Here is a 6906-nt window from a genome sequence, read left to right as displayed (position 1 = left end):
AGCTGGCAAAGTGCAAGAGCCGGCCGTTGACTCCCAAGACAGCAGATGTCAAGAAACAGTAATCCTAGGTGGAAACACCTAGTTAATCCGATCCATACCGGCAGCCAAGTAAAAGCTATAGTCTGGTATAAAAGACCTTAGACAATTAGAGAAAGGGGGAGAAATATACTTTATGGGGTCGGAAATGCTTCCTTCTGCCTGTTACATACTTTCCGACGAATCTAGCATACCCTTTTACTCTACGAGTAACGGGTATAATAATTTGCAATAACGAAGAAATGAAAAAGGCAAAGACGAAAAAAGAAGCCACAAAAACTTTCTGGAACAATGAAACAGAAAAAATCATAGGACACAAATAAAAAATGAGTTTCGCGATCCCGAACTTAGATCCCCTCGGAAGGAAAAATGATGATACGTGGAAATTATAAATCAAAGCTGTTTTATTTAATTAATTAATATTAAGAACGATGTTTGAAAATGCGTGAGTGGTCAGTCTATTAGGCCAACAGATTCCCAAGAAAAAGCCTTGGAGTGGGACATAAATGACTCTAAAGCGAAATCGGATCTAATTCTACCCATTTCTACATCTGAGTTGAGGCAGGTAAAGAACTGTAAACATCGAAACAGGTATGGGAAAAACTAGACAGCATATACCAGTCATAAGGTCCAGCGCGTAAAGCAAATTTGTTAAAATCTCTTATATTGCTAAAAATGAAAAATGGAGACGATATGCACAGTCACTTGCCAAAGTTTTTTGACAATCTTGACAAAATTCTTGAAATGGACATGCAAGTAATGGATGATCTTGTGACGATCCTGCTGCTTTACAGTGTTCCTGAGGAATACGAACAGTTTAGAGTCGCCATTGAAACACAGGACAAATTACCTGAGCCAGAAGTGTTGAAAACCAAAATGATGGAAAAATATGAATAATGAATGAATGAATGATGGAAAATATGAAATATGTTTCCGCTGAAAAATTATAAATTCCCTCCAAATGCAAATACAAACTTTAAATTCAAGAGCTTCAATTGCGGAAAAACAGGGTACAAGGCCAAAGATTGTAAGGGAGGCAATCAAAAAGAGAGTGAATGCAACGGCGAACCGAAAAGCATCAGTGCGGTCGCCATGCAAGTGTTTGCAGACAAAGGACAGTGGTGTTTCGATTCAGGTGCAACATCGCACATGTCCTTTAAAAAATAGAAATTCGAAACCATTAAAAGTGAATCACTAAACCTAAAATTAGCACCAAACCAATTACGAAGTCGGACTCAAAATCAAGTGATCTACTAGAGTTAGTACACTCAGACGTTTGTGGACCAATGCGGGTCAAGTCGCACGGAAGTTCCAGATACTTCGTAAGATTCATCGATAAAAGGTGGCGCGAAATGTATTTTCTAAAACAGAAAAGCGAAGTCATAGAAAAGTTCAAAGAGTATATGCACCTCGTCGAAAATCAAACTGGCAGAAAAGTCAAAACGCTGCGTACAGACAATGGTAAGGAATACGTAAATGACGAGTTTTCCATTTTTCTCAAAGAAAAGGGCATAAATCATGAACTTACAAAATGGAGTTGCCGAACGCAAAAACCAAACTTTAGTTGAGATGGTGCGGTGCATGATGCTTCAGAGCGGATTACCTCCAAGTTTCTGGGCAGAATCTATTCTAACTGCAAAAATTCATAAACAGAGTCCCGTCCCGAAGCGAAATACCGCACAACTTGTGGACTGGAAAGATACCAACACTCACATATCTAAAAGTATTTGGAACCGTAGCATATATGTTGGACAAGCAATTTGGAAGAGGTAAATTTCACCCAAAAAGGAAGAAATGTATATGTATAGGGTACGAGCCGCAAACAAAAGGATATCGACTTTGGTGTCCAGCTGAAAGGAAGACTTACAAAAGCCGAGATGTTCCTTGACAAATTTAAGGAAGAGAACCAATATGAGGATTTTGATTACCAAGAATGTGTTTAAAATCAAAAAATTAAAAGTAATCTTTTCCAAGTTCCACCCACAGCAGAACCAGAACCTTCGCCCAAATTTGAAAGCAAACCAGAAGTCCCAGAAATGGTAGTGCCCAGACCAAGGAGAGGACGAGGTCGCCCCAGGAAGCGGCAAATAACTTTGGAAGAGAGCGCATTTCTCAGTGAGCAGAGCAATCCAAAAGATGCAACAGAGGCTCTCTCTTGCCCGGGTCGTGAGAAATGGAAGGCAGCCATGCTTCAAGAATACCACGCTTTGGACAAGAACGAGACGTGGACTCTGGTAGATCGACCTACAAAGGCGGAAATCATCAAGACGAAGTGAGTTCTGCGAACAAAACGACATGCTAACGGTCAAATCGAAAGATGAAAGGCAAAATACGCAAGGCGCTGTATGGTCTCAAACAGTCTGGAAGGCAATGGTATCGAAAGCTTGACGAAAAGCTACAGCCGCTAAATTCTAATTTTTGTGTGTACGTAATAAATAAAAACGACGTGCTCGTTAGTATTAATTTACGTAGATGACTTAATGGTGTCATCGAATGACGAAAGGGCATTACAGCATTAAAATCACAACTTGCAGGCACGTTCGATATGAAGGACATGGGATTGCTGAAGTATTGCCTTGGAATTGAGTTCGAACAGAACCTTGAGAAGCACGAAATCAAAATGCATCAGCAGTGTTATGCAAATGAGGTCATCAAACGGTTTCGCATGGAAAACTCCAATACAGTGTCAACACCATTGGCCGCAAATGGGAAATTATCAAAAGATATGACGTCGAGTGATCAAGAAGGATCTCCTGAAATCAAGGACCTACCGTATCAAAGTCTTATAGGCTCATTGATGTATCTAGCAGTATGCACTAGGCCATACATTTCCCGTGTAGTAAGTTTACTAAGCCAATTTAACAGTAACTTTACTCAACAGCATTGGACAGCAGCAAAGAGGGTCCTCCGATATCTCAAGCCAAGTGAGAAAAGTGGACTCACATTCAAGAAGACAGACAAAAATCTTTTTGGCTATGCGGATGCCGATTGGGGATCAAACATCGACGACAGAAGATCATTCACAGGCTTTGCATTTATGGTTGCAATCGTAGCAGTATCCTGGGAGTCGAGAAAACAGCGCACAGTGGCACTCTCAACGACCGAAGCCGAGTAAAGGAAGCCGTTAATCTAAAGTTGTTCCTGAAGGAAACTTTAGGTACGCAGGACGTTGTCGTGGTCTTTAACGATAATCAAGGCGCAGGTGACCTGACCCGAAATCCAGTACTCCACAACCGTACAAAGCATGTGGATATTCGTCACCACTTCATAAAGAGCTGGTTTAAAATAATGTAGTCATCGTAGAATACATCCCTACTGAGGAGATGCGTGCCGTTGTATTGACAAAAGGTTTACCTACATCAAAACACAACGAATGTATAATTGGTTTGGGTATGACTACTATGTAAAATATGAAAATTGTTCAACATAAATTTGAGGGGAAGTGTTAAAATATACCAATTTTAAGTATATATCGATAAGAACTCATTGTACTTATCCCTAATCCCGCCAGCGGTTGTGTCGAGCGTATTACTGAATAAAGTATACATATATTATAAGCTTACTACTCGATCCCTCGTCTGATTTACATCACTTAAGAACAGCCGTATTTTTGTTTGTATCCAATATAATATTTTCCAAAGCCCAGTATCCGGAGCGTCGAGATCTCATCGCACAGGATTTAAAGAGGGGGTAAGTTTGTCGAACCACGGTTCCTTTCATATAAACATACATATATAAATATATGTGCAGTATCCTACAGTTTTATAGACAACTATAAACTTTTTCAGCGGCGAGTATCAGCCTTGTTGTTGTAGAGCCCTCTGAGCGACGTTTGTAGTCGTAGATGGTCAGCATTTTGCTAATGTGTGCACCTTCACAGGTGGTAAATTTAATACTCTCTGCTAACAAAATAATTCTCTATTAAATGAATTCCATATGAATCAGCCTATTATTACTCATCCACGGCGGACGCCGATATATATTACCTAATATATTTATAATGTGAAAAAGAATTCGAAAACATGGTGTGCTAGAACTCTAACAGGGGGTGTGCTGACGCGAGGAGTGGAGTAGGTTAAGAAAAATGACATAACTTTCGACGGACAACGTTGACAATAGGGGATCGTATTGCGCGGCCCGCGACAAGCCATTGGCACACGAATATGTGAAGGGGAGGGAATATGGCCAAAACACAGCCCGATCGTATTGCGATCAATCTTGTGGGGCAGTGTGGACTGACGACTGACGAACTTTATGGACTAATATTATTTTCCAGGCACTTTAAATATTTATTCTCGTTATGTTGGAGAGGAGAGAGGTTTACCAAGATTTCACGACCCAAACACGACGTGGCTTATACCGGCAAATGGTGCCTGTACAGCTACTACCAGCTCAAAGGAATGCCTTTCCATGCTAGTGACTCCGAGGCAATCCCTTTCAAAGGTAAGGAAGTCCTCCTTGACCTTTTCTAATGCCTGCTTTTCCTCCGCAGAAAGGCTTCAGGATTCGGGTTTCTCCCTTACTTCGTCCTCATCTTCCTGATCGGCGTAGTGCTCCATCTGACTGGCATGGATTTCTTCAGCTGCCTTGACGCCTCTCGTCACCGGCTTCCCTACGACGGCTGAAGCTAGTCCGAAAGCCCGCTAGAAGTGGACTCCAAATACGCAGTTTGTTCCAGGTATGGGCAAAGGTATAACGTGACCGGCTTAATTACGCCTTTGTATTTCAGAGGCAGCTCCAAGTATCCGATAATGGATCGATCCTCGCCAGATGCCTTTCGGACCACCGAGAAATACTGTTGGACGGTAACTCCCAGCGTTTCCACGAGCTCTCGACAGTCTTTTCCCAGCACACTTACACTGACCCCCATGTCCAACAAGCCGGTGAGCTGCTTTCCCAAGACCTCCACCTCTGCGAAGGGTCTAGGATCGGCGGATTCTATGCGTTTCACGGCCGCCACCACCTCTCGTCGTCTGGATCTCCTTATCCTGAAGCGCTGCCTCTCTTTCTGGACCCTCCGTGAGACCATACGCATGCCGCTCAGCTGATGTTCCGCAAAGATCCGGTTCCGTGCCTCCATATAACGCCGAAGCCTTTCTTCCGTCGGTAGGTAACTTAACAAATACTTAAATCTATCAGATTGGCTATATACGTTCTTGTTTTGATCTTCCTTCGGAACTACTTCGCGGGGTTCCAGCCTGGGTTTCCGCTTTCGGACTGCCCAGCCGACCGTTGCACATTGCGTAAACGAATTTAGCGATGCCGTCCCTCAAGTCCTTTTTTTACCACCTTCACCAACTCCCGCCCTGGCATTGGTGTTTTCAAGCATAAAGCGAGTTGCTGCATGAAATGAATGTAGTAGTTCATGCATCCAGAGGTCCACTCGGATGTAGCGGTTCCCGTTGCCGGCTCCCGCGTTGGTATAAAACCGCGGCTCGTCCCGGAAATCCGCAGTCCTTCGATCCTCGATACGCCACGGACCTGCGTGGCGATCGCTCCTGACTCCCAGATGGTACTCCGGTTCCTGGCTCAGGCTGCTATTGATCCCCGGAGAGTCATTCACCGACGGCCGAGGTCGCTTCTCTATCTCCTGCCGCTGATGAGCTGCCGCTGGGCCATTTGCGCCTTTACGCCAGTGGACCAGATATCGTCCTTTTCTTCGTCAGGAGGACTTATCGATTTTAGCTGGTGGCCGTGGCTATCTCGAACATCCTTACCGTCGGACACTAATAAATAATATAAATAATACAATAAATAAATAAATAGGAGAACAAATAAATACGATAATAAATAACACAATAGATATATAAATACGATAAAAACTAATAGCAAAATTAAATAAAAATAAAAAAAATCTTCCTCAATTTCAATTTCACCTTTCTTCACGAACCACTTTTCTTTTCACTTTATAGGTCTGCACCTGGGGAGATGGAACTGACATTCGCCGGTGGACTTCCGACCTAAGCCGTCCTGCGGTTTCTCCAAGACCAACTTTCTCCCGTCACCGCCTATCCGTTCGTCAACTGAACTGGCTATCACACGTGGTGATAGCCGCCAGTTAAGGACATCGGCTGGTTTAACTTTTGTTGGCTTTTCTTTCCCGTCCTCATTATTCCCTTGCAGAGGGTATAATGATTTCAGTCAGAAGTTTTCAACGCCGTGAAGGAGACGTTTCCGACCCCATAAAGTATATATATTCTTAATCAGCATGACTAGACAAGTCGATCTAGCCATGTCCGTCTGTCCGTCCGTTTCTACCCAAAGTAGTCTCTCAGTTTTAAAGCTATCGGGCTTATACTTTCCCAAAGGCCTTATATCTTTTGCAGGTAGTATATAAGTCGGAAGCAGCCGGATCGGACAACTATATCTTATAGCTCCCATAGGAACAATCGGGAAAAAAATTTTACAAAATAGTTCTGAATTTCGAACTTAATTTTATCAAAATCGGACGACTATATCATATAGCTGCCATAGGAACGATCGGAAAATTGGTAGGAAAATAATATGAAACAAATTATAGCTTCGGTGTCTTTTAACATATAACCTCCTGCGCTTGGAAATAAATTTTTTTAATTAGTTCTGAATTTCGAATTTAATTTTATCAAAATCGGACGACTATATCATATAGCTGCCATAGGAAGGATCGGAAAATTGGTAGGAAAATAATATGAAACAAATTATAGCTTCGGTGTTTTCTGACATGTTATCTTATACTATTGGGAATATCATTTTTTGTATTTTTAAATTTAATAATTATAGCTGCAAGGGTATACAAGCTTCGGCTTGCCGAAGTTAACTTCCTTTCTTGTTTGACATATTATCTTATACTATTGGAAATATCATTTTTGCCATAGGAACGATCGGAAAATT

Source organism: Drosophila suzukii, chromosome 3 (assembly GCF_043229965.1).
Source record: "Drosophila suzukii chromosome 3, CBGP_Dsuzu_IsoJpt1.0, whole genome shotgun sequence".
NCBI classification, from domain to species: Eukaryota; Metazoa; Arthropoda; class Insecta; order Diptera; family Drosophilidae; genus Drosophila; species Drosophila suzukii.
The sequence above is the reverse complement of the archived record's forward strand: the minus strand, read 5'-3'. Positions refer to the sequence as shown.